The 15,338-nt window shown below is 39.9% G+C and overlaps 1 long non-coding RNA gene across 1 annotated transcript in view; it reads right to left on the bottom strand.

The window, feature by feature from the left end:
* Positions 1-13,425: 13,425 nt before the first annotated feature.
* Positions 13,426-15,338, bottom strand: part of LOC137156821 (uncharacterized) — a 42,487-nt gene continuing 40,574 nt past the window's right edge. Inside the window, exons 2-3 of the long non-coding RNA XR_010920914.1 lie at positions 15,117-15,240; positions 13,426-13,531 (exon numbers count right to left, since the gene is read on the bottom strand). This is a non-coding gene — a long non-coding RNA (uncharacterized lncRNA). The remainder of the gene's footprint in view (positions 13,532-15,116; positions 15,241-15,338) is intronic.

The following is a 15,338-nucleotide window of genomic DNA, read 5'->3' as shown; positions in this document are numbered from 1 at the left end:
AACTGACTTTAACAATCAGATGGTTGTAGACTAGAGCCCCAAAGGAGTTGAAAGGTGTTTAGAAGAATTATGAAATCATGGATGCCAGGGCCCAGAAAATATTGCAGTGATGTGGTGATGCTCTAATACCTGCCAACCGGTGGCCAGAAACTTGAGTGGTTTAAAGTACGATTGGTCCTACTTCCTGACTACACTTGAAAAATCTGTCTGCTGTGTTGTTGTAGCTATGTCGGTCCCCAGGGTATTAGAGAGACAAAGTGGGGGAGATAATATCCTTTATTGGACCAACTTCGGTTGGCAAGGGAGACAAGTTTTGAGTTACACAGAGCTGGAAAGGGACCTGAAGAAGAGCTCTGTGTAACTCAAAAGCTTGTCTCTCTTATCAACAGAAGTTGGTCCCATGTTACCTCATCCACCTTGTCTCTTGAAAAATCTGTGATGTTTCTAGAGCTGGTCAGAAAATGTTGATGATGAAATTTCCACAAAAAATGGAAATGAAATTTTGTTATAATCTCCTTATTTTCCTCCCTCGCCCTATTTTCTGATGAGACTGAGAGGTGATGTTGGAGTCAAATCCCAATTTGAGTCTTTTTTTTAAATTATTATTATTTTGTTTAATATTTTCATTTTGTCCCCATATTTTTTGTTTTCCCCGAGACTCACCTCTACATTTGAAGTAGGAGGCCACACTACCGACCACCCTGCTTATGAAGTCATGGCCAGAACCAAATGTAATATCAGAATAACAGACTGCTCAAAGAAAGGCTATGTCTATACTGACGGCGGCAAAGTTGCCGCTGTCAGATCGACTTATCTGGATCACTGAGCGGTCAGTGAACACTCACTCAGTCAATCCAGAAGTCGATGTACTAAAATCACCTCCTCAAGTGGTGTAGCGCTGCATCAATGGGATTGCGGTTCCCATCGGCACAGTGCGGTGAAGACAGCACGCAGAAGAGAAGCACAGAAGTCAACAGGAGTTACGCAAGTTCTTTGCGTACTTTGCGTAACTCCCGTTGACTGCCACCGAATCGCCAAGGTAAGTGTAGACCAAGTGTTCCAAAACTGCTCCTAGAACACTACACCAGCGCTCAGGATTTTTGCTACCTCCTCCTCCAAAGACTAAAAGCAAGAAGAAAGACGCTTCAGGGCAAGGCGACCTCTTTGGGGTTGGAGTCACAGGGATGGAGGTGAGCTTTCAGCAACAGACTTGCAGTAATAATTCTTTCCATACCCATTCACCAATCTCTTGCTAGACATGACCTCTGCCCCATAAGCCTCAATTCCCTGATCAATTATTGGTTCTGAACAAAATCCACCTGCAAGAAAGCAGCCTTTTCCTTGTGTCAATAATCCCTGTCTTAGCCTATTGATAACCTTGATTCAACCCATTCACTCCTACAACACACACACACATGCCATTAGCCACCATCTTACAAAGTGTGAAAAGGAGGCCATAGCAGATCACAAAGGTGAGTTCTGAATAGGAAGAAATAAAAGTGATGGAAAGAGTTTCACAGAGTCCTTCCAGTGATCAGGATTAGGAACTCTAGCACAGCACAGCGTTAGCGATGGACAAAACTGGTTTAAATTTTGCATCAGGTTTTCAATTTGCAAGACTCACAGTTTGTATGTTAATATGGATTTTTGTTATCCAGACCCCAAAAGTTCTCATGAATTCTGCATGTCCACTTGCAGGACAGTTATTGATGATATGCAACTGGGACAAAAATTACAGCACTCTGGGGGCTTAGACACAGCACAACACAGAGGCCACCTCTGGCTCTGCTTCTGCATCCCACCTCATTTGGCATGGTGATAGCAGGCCTCCCCCTCTTGCTCTTCCCAGAGAAGAAAGGGCAACCACAATGGGTCCTTTTCTGTCACCAGGATTGGCAGCAAAGCCCTCTCCTTAAGAAGCAGCCAGATGGCAAGGAGGGGTCTTTTCTCCTTTTCCCCCCAGGAGAGACAGAAATGGCAGTAAGGTTCCCCTGGTACTTTCCCTAGCAGCTGAGATGTATTTGCTTGGTGAGTGAGCAGGGGCCCCTACATTCTTCTCCTACCACACAGATGTCTCTGTGTCACTCAGTCACTCTTTGCTCACATTTCCAAGCTTTTCTGTACTACAGTGAAGACAAACTTTTTCTTCATTGGAAGTTCAGAGTCTGAAGAAATCCCATGACTCCAGAAGTTAGCCATGCATCTGTAGTTGCTATCCCTTAATCCAGCCCTGTATGCAACATTATGTGTTATGCCAAATCTTTTCTATAGAAACGTTTGCCAATACAGAGTTATTTATTGCACTTTTAAAAATAATCTAATGAAAAACAGGAATTGGGACTGATTTAGAGCTATGCTGTGTTATTAGGCGCATCTCTGAGGTACGGTGGTGTATAGCTGCAGTGACCCAAGGAGAGCTTGAGGAGGAATTGTAGTTTAGGAAGGCACAAAACACACCAGGCATTCTGAAAGCTAGTGCAGAAGAAGAGGGGATGGAAAGCAAAGGGCCAGGCACAATTCGGCCTTCATTATTTCAAGCCTGATTGACTGAGTAATTTAATAATTTTATTGCAAGACTCATAATATTTCATTTCATTCACAAACCTCCAGCTCCTGGAAATGAGAAATTACCTGGAAATCTCAGATTTCATTTTTAAAAGAGTGAGTTTCTAGCCCTCAGGGTTATGGAGAAAAGCCTGAAAACACAATTTGGGGCTCAAAAAAACAAAAGGCAAAGTTACACAACCCAATTTTTTTTTTAAATCTCTTTTTTTTTAAGCCAGTCTTCGGGGACCTGAATTTGGATTTTTTTTTTAGCACTTGGTGTTGGTAATACCGCACACATTTATGTGTGTGTTTACATGCACACAGGAAAAGAAACATATTTTTTCTCAACAATAAAGCTATTCCTGTTTTTAGCCAGAAGAGGGCATTAGTAGGTAACCTAAAATATGATGTGAATGAAAAAATTAAACCTATACAGGAAGAGAACAAATTAAAAGTAACTATTTTAAATATTTATGTCTATATGTGATATTTGCCCCCATTTAATAACGACCCCTTCAGATAGTATGTCACTGTCCTATACACACTCTGTTAGAGCCCTGCGCGCACTGGTGATGCATCTTGATACACAAAGGTTCTATACTAGCTACACCATCCCCCTGACCTTCTAATCCTTTAAATTGTCACCACAGTTTTGTATGCTAATTTAAAGCACAGATACCGACACACATACACACACACCCATAAAGGAGGGGGAGGAAGGAGAAAGTCTTTTTATTTTAGCCCAAAGTTGGAGGGGGACGAGTAGTTGACTCCACAGATGAGCTCAGGCCCCTTCTTCCTATGTTTATACCATAAAAGTATGTCTGTATGTGTGTTTTTGGGTGCGTGCACATGACTGTGCTTGCACACGTGTGTCTGTGTATCTCCTCAATGTGTCCCCACACTAGAGCTTTCTGACCCCCATGCGCTATGAAATTGTGTCCCCCAGCACTCTTGCCCTCCCCTCATGCAGAGTTCTGTGCCCCTCTGTGGCCCTCCCAGTGCTCTGCATCTCCCCTCCTGTCATTCCTCACTTTGAGTCCAGGTTCCCCAATATGGTGTTTGTCATCCTCCTTCCAGCACTGTTTTCTCCCTCTTCCCTCCATTAGGAAGAAGGCAGGCGGGAGATTCCTGCCTCCTCCCATGAACTCCAAGCCTATGGGAAGACGGACTCTTCCTTCCCCATGTGTGAGAGCACCAACAGGAGATAGCAGTGCTGGAACAATTTTTATAGGAGGGGGTGCTGAAAGCCATTGAACCAAACTGTAAACCCTGTATATAATGGAATCCACTTCAAGCCAGGGGGTATGGTAGCACCCCTAGCACCTATGGCAGGAGGGAAGCTGGATTCTTCCCTTTATCTCCCCCACATGTCTGAGTCTGGTGCCCTCTATCAGTCTCTGTGGCTGCCCCACAGGGGAAGGAGGGAGAATGCCCAACCTGCTGCGAAGCTGGGGTCTGGAACTGGCTTCCTCTTACCTCCCTGGCCTCCCCACCTCCACAGGCTTAAAGTTGGAGGGGAAAGAAGTTGCTGTCCCTACTCCACCTGAAAACTGGAGGGGAAACAACGTCCCCTTCCTTCAGCCCCTGATTGCACTTGTGATGTAAAACCATCTATCTGTGTAGTGGTTTTACTCAGTAGAAGAGCAGAAGTTTTCTTCAAATCCTGTAGGTGGTAGCCATACAGCACTTTTATTAGAATTGTCGAAGGACGAACAGAGAACACACAAAAAATCTCTATACAATAACCAGGGACGTAAGTAACTAGAGCGATGGTTCTACTTTTCTCAAACACGGTTTTCAGTGTTAGCTAAGCTAAATACAGCACAAGATGGAAATTGGAATCAGGGCTCCATTGTTAAATCCCAATTCTTACAAAAAGTTTAATAGGATCTCTAATTGCCATGGGTGATTAGAGTCTCAATTTTATACTTTATTTTTTAAAAAACATTATTTGCAGAATGCCAGTGGTCCATAGCATTAACTGGTTCAATTAATAAATAATAATAATAATAATAATAAATAATAATAATTACAGCTTTCATCATCTAATGATCTCAAAGAGTTTTACAATCATTAATTAATTAAGCACCACAAACCCATTGGTTAATATAGGTAAGGGCTATAGAAGGATCACTTCACATAGCACTGAAATCCATCTCTGGACTATGCAGAATGAAGTAATGCTACACAATACTCTAAGACACAAAGTGAAGAAGAACATAACCAATTAAAATTGAAAGGAAACTTTAGGTAGTTTGTAAGTAATTACCCGAACTGGAAGTTGGCCAGGACAGTCTTATGAAAAAGAACCTTGGGGTCTTTAATTATCATAAGAGATTAGGACCTTGGTTTCACATCTCATCAGACTGATTGGTGTGATTGTTTCTTTTCTAGTGACTTAGATGGAAGAGTGCCACCTACTGAATCACCAACTTCACATCCGCACTACCTCAGACTGAGGCTTATGAGCCACAAGTGGTTCTTTTAATGTTTCTCCTGCGGCTCTTTGCAGCACATGATATTAAAACACTTTGTGGTTTAATTATTAACCAATCTAAGTTATAAACCAATCAGGATGCTTTTACTATGTTATTAACCAATTGTAGTTGATAAAATAATAATACCTGGTCAGTCATTTTGCTGTGAGAATGTACATATATAGATATGTAACTACATATTTCCCCGGTCATACTGTTTAAATATGAATATATAAGAACAATAGTAAATGAAACAATGAATTCACATGACTGTGGCTCTTTTGGGTAATGCTGATCGCTAATTTGGCTCCTGAATCACTGAGGTCTGAATATCACTGTCCTAGATGATCCCAACAAGTATTCAAGAACTAAGTAGACCTGATGTTGTGAACTTGTGAAATCTAACATTATCACAGCACCAGGTGGTAAGGTTGCACATCAAGACTGAATATGAATGCAAACAATAGGGCCCCATGTATTTCACAGTTCCATGGCTGTAGAATTTGCCATAGAATAATGCTCCAGAATTTAAGCTTTCATGTTAAAGAAAAGAAAGGCTTTTCTCCCCACTCCCTTTTTGCACTGGTGGAGCTACACATATGCAGCCACACTAGTTCAAACCTCTAGTATAAAGGCATTGCACCATAAATCAGAACTTAGACCAATGTGGGTTACTCATAAGGTATACTAGTTTACACCAGTGCAACATGTCTACACAAGGGGTTTGCACTGGTGAGAAAACAAAAACAAAACACACAGTATAGACAAAGCCTAAGTTTATAGTCCTTATAGTTGTGATGAGAACCTTCCACATGTGAACTGAACTGTGAACTGAAGGTATTGTGATGCATTGGTGATTTTCTGAGTCTGTCCCAGCCTGAAACAATATCTCTAAGAGAAGTGTAAACTGTCCCATTCATCTAAATGGAATGGAACCTAAAGACAACAATTCAAATATCAACATTGTTACTTAATGTGACTGATGATCATTTTAGCAGAACCATCCAGCTAATACACTTGTCCCAAAGCACCTCTCCTAACCTCTCCTGTGTTAAAAGCCACAGTTCTCCCTGGTGTCTTGTACAGTGAAGCATATATTGTCAGTGCCAAAATCTGCAGCCCACTGGAAATCGAAAATAAATAAGTAACACTGTACTGAGCTTGTAATTCATTTTCATATTTAGTTAAACAAAAAATGTTCATTTTTTAATTTACCTGAAATTGCCACATAATGTCTACTTTGCCACACCCAAATGCCATAAAATGCAGTGGCCTTCCTGCAGAATTTGAATCCAGCTTGTGGTAATGTATGTGGGGACTTGCCAGTAGTTAAGCCACTGCAATCAACTGGATAGAAATAAAGACGGGGAAAACAGGAGAGCTAACGGAAGTTTGTTCTCTGATGTTGATTCTGACTGCTCTTTAAAGACTTTAAGGCATAGTCTACCAAAAACTTATGTCGACGTAACTACGTCCCTCGAGGATGTGAAAAATTCACATCTGAGATATGTAGTTAACCAAGCCAAGCCTCGGTGTAGACACTGCTAGGATGACAGAATAATACTTCCATCAACCTACCTCCTCTCAAGTGGATTTATTACAGAGATGAAAAAAACTCTTCTGCTGTAGCAAGTATCTGCTCTACAGTGGTACATCGGCATCGCTGCAGCTGTGCCATTGTTGTATTTGTCGTGTAGATGTACCCTTAAGATTTTGCAGTAGTGTGCTTCCTGCAGGATAACCCAAGGGAAAACATGCAAGGATTACCCTACCATTTCTGACTCTTCATAACTGGAAGTGATAATGATAACCACTATAAATCAGATCTAACTGTATCAATATTAAGAACTGGTGGATTACGCCTAATGTTGTAAACTACCCAGGACAAAAATCCTCAAGCCAAGGACAAGTGTCTTAGAGAATTCACTAAAATCCAGGTACCCTGGTGAGGGTTTTAGTATTTATATGCCATTGATGCTCCATACAGTATCACTGTTTGTTTAGGAAAATTAGAACATGATCCAGCAGTCCTTGTGCAAGTAAACCTCCTATTAAAGTCAATGGGAGCCAATTCCTTAGGTTTTTTGTGTTTTTCTTACATATAATCTTACATATAAACCAACAAGGATACCTCCTATGTTATTTTGTATTAGAACAATGTCTATGAAATGGAGTAAACTATTCCTTTGAGTAAAAACAATGTAAGAGGTCTGATCTAGTGGTTTTTGGGAGCCACGAAGGTGCTGGCTTTAATCTTACAGAGCCATTGACTAATGTCTGAAGGCAGATCACTTGATCTTCTTGTTTTTCAGTTGTGCTAGCTAGAAAGTATGTAAAATGTAGAGCTCCAGAAAAACCAGCTTGTGTGTGAGAGTGCATGCATTAAAGTGGGTTTTATCCTATATAGGACACTGCACTTTTCCTTCCCTTTTAGTTTCTTATTTCCTAAAGTGGTATCCAGAATCCTGTGCAAGTGATGTTTTACATTTCCTAAACCTTTTATAGCCTTGAAGTTTGGAAAATTAGATAGTATTAGCTTTCTCCTCTTGGATTTCTGAAGGCGTTGCAGACTTGTCTTTTACCTAAATCATTTTATGGCCATTAATTGAATAGATAATGTTTCTCAGTAATGGTTGAAGGGTCATTTGACATTTTCAACGTGACTACTACATGAACACAACTGTTTCTTCAGCCAGAGGGCAGGGAAATATTTGAGGTTTAACAAACAAGTGAACCAAATTTTGATAACCATTGTTCTTGATTAACTAAAACCTTTGAGCTAAAATTTAAGCAGAAACAAGTTGAAGACAAATTCAGTTCAATATTCCATAGATTTTTCTCCATATTCACTTGGAACAGCATTGTCTACAATAAGTGAAAATTCCAAAAACAAGAGCCCATATACTTTCAAGATTTTGTCCTGTATTATTAAGAACATTAGAGAGAGGCTGACCATCTGCAGGTCCCATAGATCTCCCACAGAGATATTTCATGTGTGAGATCATCACAAAATAAAACCATAGCTTGTGAGATCATAGCTATAAAAGAAAAACAGGACACATACAGCTTTATGACTCAATAGGAGTATATTTACAAATGAAGTCAACTGAATTATGTAGGTTTCTTTCTTTGGTGTCACAATTCTGCCACCTGACAATGTTGTGTAATTAAATTAAATTTTAAGAGCATCCAAAATGTAAATACTCAGAAGAGATTTCTTTGGAGGGTTTTTTTTTTAAATGTCCAGGAAAGATGCTAGACTGACCTCTAATGAATGAAGTCTTCTCTTTAATCCACAAAAGTATAGGAAGATATAGCAGCAGTGCATCCTTCCACACACTGCATCATTAATGTACTTCCATTCTATTCTAAAAGAATCGCCTCTGCAAGCAAGTTTAGCCTTCATGACCATTTAATTCCTTAAGCCCTCTGCTAATCATTTCCACAGGTGGTTTTGGTGGCCAGGACAGTTGTTTACTGGGAATTTAGAGATCACCAACTCATTTCACAAAGGGCCACTGAGGAATGGTACCTGGTAATCACTGCAGATATGGGCAGGATTCAAACCAACCAACTAAGGAGATGCTATGTTCTGCAATCTTTACCTTGCATCTGAGCAGTCCGATGCCCCTTGAATACAATGGAAATAGCATGTTTTTGTTGTTGAAATCTCATTTTCTACGCGTTCCCTTTCGTTGCGGTACTGTGTATGCATACATTTCAACATTCATATGGCCCGACAAATCTTGGCCCTGATCCAGCAAAGACTCAGGCACTTGCTTAATTTTCTGCAATGTGAATAGACCCATTGATGCCAATGGGATTACTCACAGTCCATAATGTTAAACCCATAAACAAGTCTTTGGAGCCACATGAGCTTTGTATAACTTAGCGTACACATATAACCTTGTTGTTTACAATTGCCTGTTATGTGGAATTCATTTTTAGGTAGGCTGTTCGGGGAAAAAAAGTGATCATCCATGAATAATTACTTGTACCTGTCAAGACTTGGTATGCACTGCTCACACTGAATCTTCCACATCTGCACTAAATACCAACTACCTACCTAAGAGTATAAAAATTACATAATTGGCTATAACCAAAACACAATGCAAATTTCAGTGTATTATTATTAAATTAAGTGTACTGTATTTGTAAATAACAAGAAATCATATTTAATTTTTAGAATGATTCCTTATAGTTTTGATACAAGAAGAATATAGTCACCCTATGTTCATCTGTTACAATTGTTTATGCTTCTACATACTGTTGTTCCAGTTACTACTTCCCAATTCACGTCATATACTAAATAGATTATTAAGGGCCTGCATCATGTTAAAGAGACACCTGGGTATATCAGAGACAGGAACATAATGACAGTTGTAACGTTATTTTTACATTTGGGAGCTGCTGGTACTAACACAGGTTTGAGATTATCTATGAAATTAGAGCAGTAACCAGGGAATTATGCTCTGAAAGAAAATTTCCACAAACTTTTAATGATCTTTTAGGAATCATGGGGGAGTTCAGAAGAACCTAATGAGCTTCTTAAACCACCTGTGAAACATCCCCAAGCAATTTGCAGAAACCTGAACTGAAGAAATGAGGAGAAGCAATGCAGGGGCACTGAAACAATTTGTATAGTGGGGGTGCTGAGAGCCATTGAACCAACTGTAAACCCTATATATGATGGAAACCACTTCAAGCCAGGGGGGTGCTGCTTCACCCCCAGCACTCCTAATTCCAGGACCTATGTAGAGTGTGATTCCTGGCTCTGCCACAGACTTCCTGTGTGTCTTTGGGCAGGTCACTTAATCTCTCTGTTCCCCTTTCCCTTATCTGTAAAATGGTGCTAATCATATCTCTTTCGTCTGTCTTTGTCCATTTAGATTGTAAGCTCTTTGGGTCATGGACTATCTTTAGTATATTCTTGTACAGCACCTAGCACAATGGGACCCTAACCTGGGGTAGGGTATCTAGGTGATGCTGTAATGCAAACAACAAATAGGAAGAAGAAAGGGAGATAACATCAGACCCTTCTGATATTTGCCCTGCTTCCTGCCCCAGCACACACCTCTGTGGAAGGACATACAGAGATCCATTGATATTGTGTGTGTGTGTGTGTGTGTGCGCGCGCGCGCGCTTACACATCCCTGTATATCAGTCTTCACAAGAGAGGGGGTTCATAAAATAAAATGTTTGTAACCTTCCACGAAAAGAATGACTAAGTGTTTTTCAAATATGACTGTAGAGCTGGATGTACTTCCCTGGGAAAAAATATACTTTCGGGTTATGTACTCACTCACTGGTATTAGGATATGGTCTAGTTACGCAAAGAAATCAACAAGGGACACTTGTTTACCAGCCAACATTATTTTTCATGTTGATAAGTAAAACAGGCCTTAATTAATACAACAATTGGGTTATACTTCTGAGCATTATAGAAAGGGTTTCTGCTACAAACAACTTTGCCACCACCTCCAAATTTCACTAACAACTACTATGGCCCTTGTTCACACCAGCAGCAGAAGCCTGGCACCCAAAGGGGCAGCTGGCAAGACATAGACACTGTTGGAAGAAGGGGTCCCCTTGTGCCCCCCACCATCTTCACTTGAACATTGTGATACTCTCATTTTCTTCCAATACAAACCGATAAACTGGACAAAAGTGATACAGAAATAAATCACTGTCTTGCCTGTGAAAGGTACATCTCTGATTGACAATGTCATTCTGGATGTTCTCTTGCATCATGCTGGAAGAGGTATGAAAAACAAATTGAATCAGAGATTTTGGGGTTCTAATCCAGATAAGATAGGGGCTTCTGCTACAACCCAGCTATGACCATGGCAGTGCTATGGTCTAAATATCCTTACAAGCTGGGGGAGATGGAAGATGCACCTGATTAGAATGAAAAAGGTCAAAGAAAGAAAGAGCCTATCTCAAGTTAAATGAAAGAGGGGAAAAAAACTATCTGGAAAATAAAAAACTACACAACAGAAAAATAATACTGAACAAATGAAAGATACAGTTAAGTAATAATGAAAAATGCATTTATGCAAAAATATTAGTAAGAAATACCAGCTAAATGATAGAACTACAAAGTCTGCCACCAGAGTAATATTTACAGGGAAGAAAACAGTAATGCAAATACAGCCCTTTAGAATATTGGGAGGCTGTTCCAGGAAGAAAGTTTGCTGGGAAGAGATGGGGTCCACCTGACCAAGAAAAGGAAGAACATCTTTGTGCACCAACTTGCCAACCTAGTAAGGAGGGCTTTAAGCTGGATTCAAAGAGGGCAGGTGATAAAAGCCCACAGGTAAGTATAAAAAAGGCACTCTTAACAGAGGGCTAGAAGTTGAGGACATGGAAAATTACAATAAGATCATAAGAGTAACAGTGGGGGAATCTGCTCAATATCTGAGATGTCTATACACAAATGAAAGGAGTATGGAGAATAACAGGAAGAACTGGAAGTATTAGTCCATAAGCTAAATTATGAGTTAACTGGTATCACAGAGACTGGGTGGGATAAGTCTCATGATCAGAATATTGGTGTAAAGGGGTATAGCTTGCTCAGGAAGGACAGGCAGGATAAAAAGAGAGTCGTTGCATTGCACATCAAGAATATAGACACTTTTGCTGAAGTCCAGAAGGAGGTGAAAGACAGAGCAGTTGAAAGTCTTAGGGTAAAGATAAAAGGGAGAAAGATGAGGTGACGTCATGATAAGGGTCTATTATAGATCCCAAATCAGGAAGAGGAAGTGGATGAGGTGTTTTATGAACAAATTACAGAAATAGCCAAAACATAAGACATTATAGTAATGTAAGTACCCAGACATCTGTTGGAAAAGTAGTATCGCAAAGCACAACATTTCCCATAAGTTCTTGGAATGGACTGGGGACAACATTTTGTTTAAGAAAGTGGAGGAACCAACCAGAGGGACCTCCATTTTAGACTCAATTCTGACCAACAGGGAAGAATTGGTAGTGAATCTGAAGGTGGAAGACAATTTGGATGAAAGCTCCATAGTAGTCTGAGAGGTGGGGAAGAATAGTGAAAGGGGCACAGGGAGAGGCCCTATGTGAAACTAACATGACTAGCCCCTCCAACAGTTCCTTTAGATAGAACTCATAGGCATAGTATAGAACAACTTTATTTTACTGCAGGAACCAGGCCCACACACGATGACCCCAGTATAAGGGAGCAGCAAAGGCAGCTTAATTCAACTTCTGCCTCCTACTTCTGGACTCACTCTGAGCACAGCTCAGAAAACCTGGACCTCCGTGTCTTTTTTGTCCCATCATCTACACGGGAATGAAAACATTTACCTGCATATCAGGGACGTTAGACGAACTCATTCATAAATGTAAAGATTTGAAGAAGTAGAATATATTATCCAAGTATGCAATATTTCAAAAAAATCAGTGGCTTTGCACTTACTGTGATTTTCTTCTTCAGCAAAAGGTGAGATGAAGTAGAATGAATAAAAAGGTTCATCCATTTCTTTATAAGTTAAGGGCTGCACTAACACCATTTTACTGCATGTTGGCTTAGGCAATTAGATTGGTGCAAAAATATAAAGCTCCAAACCCTGAGGTCCTTACTCCATTTACGCTCCTTCCTTACTCAAGCACCCGCGAAGGAATGAGTATACACTGGACCAGGGCCCTATGATTTGGCCATAAAACAATAAAGTTTCTCATTGTTTAGATCTGTATTGACAGGAAGAGCTGCATCCTTTTCCTAGCGTGGCTAGTCATTCATGTCATTTAATCCATACACCCATCCCCAAACATTTATATACATAGATCCAAAGCATATGAATTCAGATTTTTTTAAAGGCACTTCGTAAGTATATTTTGGAGGGCTGGACTATATGACACAAGCTTTAAAAATGCAATGAAACTGTGTTTATTGTTTGCGTGCCTATTTAGATTTCTATATTTACTTAACAAAAGGTTTGGTTGAGGCTTTTCGATCCATATTTACATAGATCCATCAAAGATGGCATAGTGAGATGCAGGATGTACTTGAAACTAGACAATAGCTCAGCAGGGTTAAGGTATTGGGCTGCAGCTACAGTGTTTTGTTAGAAAGATCTGATAAGTGCTTAGGCTCTTTGCCAAAATAAAGACCCCAACAACAGTGGGGACTAAACAGGGTAATCACAGTTAATGCAGACTGTTTGGAGCAATTAGAGTTGATTGGTGATTTCTTAAAGCCCTTAAACAGAAACAACATATAAAAAGAACTAACCTCAACTGGATTTGAGCTTCATTGCCAACTTCAGACTAACTCGTTAGATAACAATCTTTTCAATGTACATAAAATTTAAAGTATTTTTACTGTTTGGGCACAGGCTTCCCCTTGAGAAAAGAACAAAAGCAATAGTCTGATACGTAGATTTATTACCAGAATGTGTATATAAAATAAAAGTTCATACTTGCCAAGAAGTAAAATCTCTTCTCTATGATGTCCATAGGATGTTTATGGATCAGCATCACTGGAGGGAAATGAAAGAGGCTGAGTGGCAAACTATCTAAATAGCAGCATGATTAACTGTAATATACTTTTAATACAAGACCAAGATACGCAATGAAATCTTAGTTTTAAAGTGGCGTGGTTTACTAACGAATAATAGATGTGTCATAAAAACCAAACACCTTTAAATGGCAAGAATTTGTAATGGGCCAGTTCACCAGCTGACAGAAGTCGATGTAGATCCACTGAAGTCAATGAAATTACACTGATTTACACCCGCCAGGGATTTGGCCCATAATTTTAAATGCTGCTGTTGAACTTCCTGATTAGTTTAATTCTTTGCTAGACAGGCATTATGTACACCTCAAGGCCTCTTAAATACTTTCTAGGATAGATGTGAGAGCATTTTTGGGCCCAAACTTCACAGAGCAAAACTCTCACTGAAGTTAGGACTTAGGCCTTGTCTACACACAGATTTGTCCCCTTCATATGGGAATAAGCTCTACTGGTATAAGCACCTCATACCAACATAACTGCATCCATAGCACACGAGGGCGCAGGAGGCGGAGTTGTACTGCTTTAAGATACCAGTGTAGTTAAAGAGGTACAACTTCTATGTTTCAGCAAGCCCTAAGTAAAGACTGCAGAATTTAGCCCTTTACTTGGGCTAATTTAATGTATTATTGTTAATTTTTATTATTATTGTAATGCCTGAGAATCCGGTCATGGACCAAGACCCCATGTGAAGAGGATGCTACTGGATAAAATCTACCAGACCTGCTTATTTGTATAAAGTTTTTCTCACTAGAATCACCTCAGGCCTGAGACAGATATCACATTTTCATTAGGATTTCTTCTGCTGAGCGATAAAGCAATAAAGCTGCAGTTTTAGTTCACGTAGCAGAAACCAGTATCTTTATCAGCAAACATAACAGTTCTGTCTACACTAGAAAATGTTTATTTTTTTTTAGAAAAATAACCCCAATAGTGCTGCCAGTGGTTCAGCTGCATCACTGGGAGCTCCCACGTAGACAGGGCACCAGCAGCTGCTGGCATTTTTACCATGTGTCATAACAAAAAAGGAAATTCACACAAAATAAATTAACTAGAATTTTATTTAAAAAAAAAAAAAACCAGAATGAAGGCTATAATTGGATCCTTCATCATGTGGCTGTTGCTTTGGTATTGCAAAGGTGATCCATCATGTCTACTACTATATAATACTTAGATACAACACAATGTGGTAAGAGCAGAGTTTCAGCTTTTTATTTTAACGTTTGCCTTAATTTTTTGCCCCTCCCCCATCACTAAGCCTAAACAAATGCCTAATCAGAATAACCACATTACTGTTTTAGTATAACCCTTACCCCCACCTTGTCTAGTCTTCATTATTTATCACCCTTATTTGCTGTGTCTTATCTAGCATGTTAATTATAGTGTGACTTACTGTGAAATGCCTAACACACTAGAAGTTAATGGGACTTGAGCAGACATGTTTACATGTTTCCTTGATTAGGACAAAAGGCCCTGAGCTATAGGGTCACTGAACACTCACAACTTCCACTTCAGAAGTATGTGCTGAATGACACTTCACCTAGTGCTCTTACCCCAAATCCCAGTGTATTTTTCCTTGAAGATCCTGCAATGACCAGCCCCATATGAATCTCTAGCTCCTGTTCCACTTGTTTGTCCCAGGATGCACCATATCACAGATGCCATGGATCTCAGCTTCTGCAGGCATTAAGACAATAGGACAGGTAAATGGCATGTTGGTATGTTTTTTCCTGCTCAGTCTCCAGCTGGAGCATGCTCATTGATGTCAGAATATT

Source organism: Emydura macquarii, unplaced genomic scaffold, assembly GCF_026122565.2.
Source record: "Emydura macquarii macquarii isolate MOO-44397 ecotype Brisbane River unplaced genomic scaffold, CSIRO-AGI_Emac_v2 contig_1477, whole genome shotgun sequence".
NCBI classification, from domain to species: Eukaryota; Metazoa; Chordata; order Testudines; family Chelidae; genus Emydura; species Emydura macquarii.
This window is presented reverse-complemented; position numbering and strand designations above follow the sequence as displayed.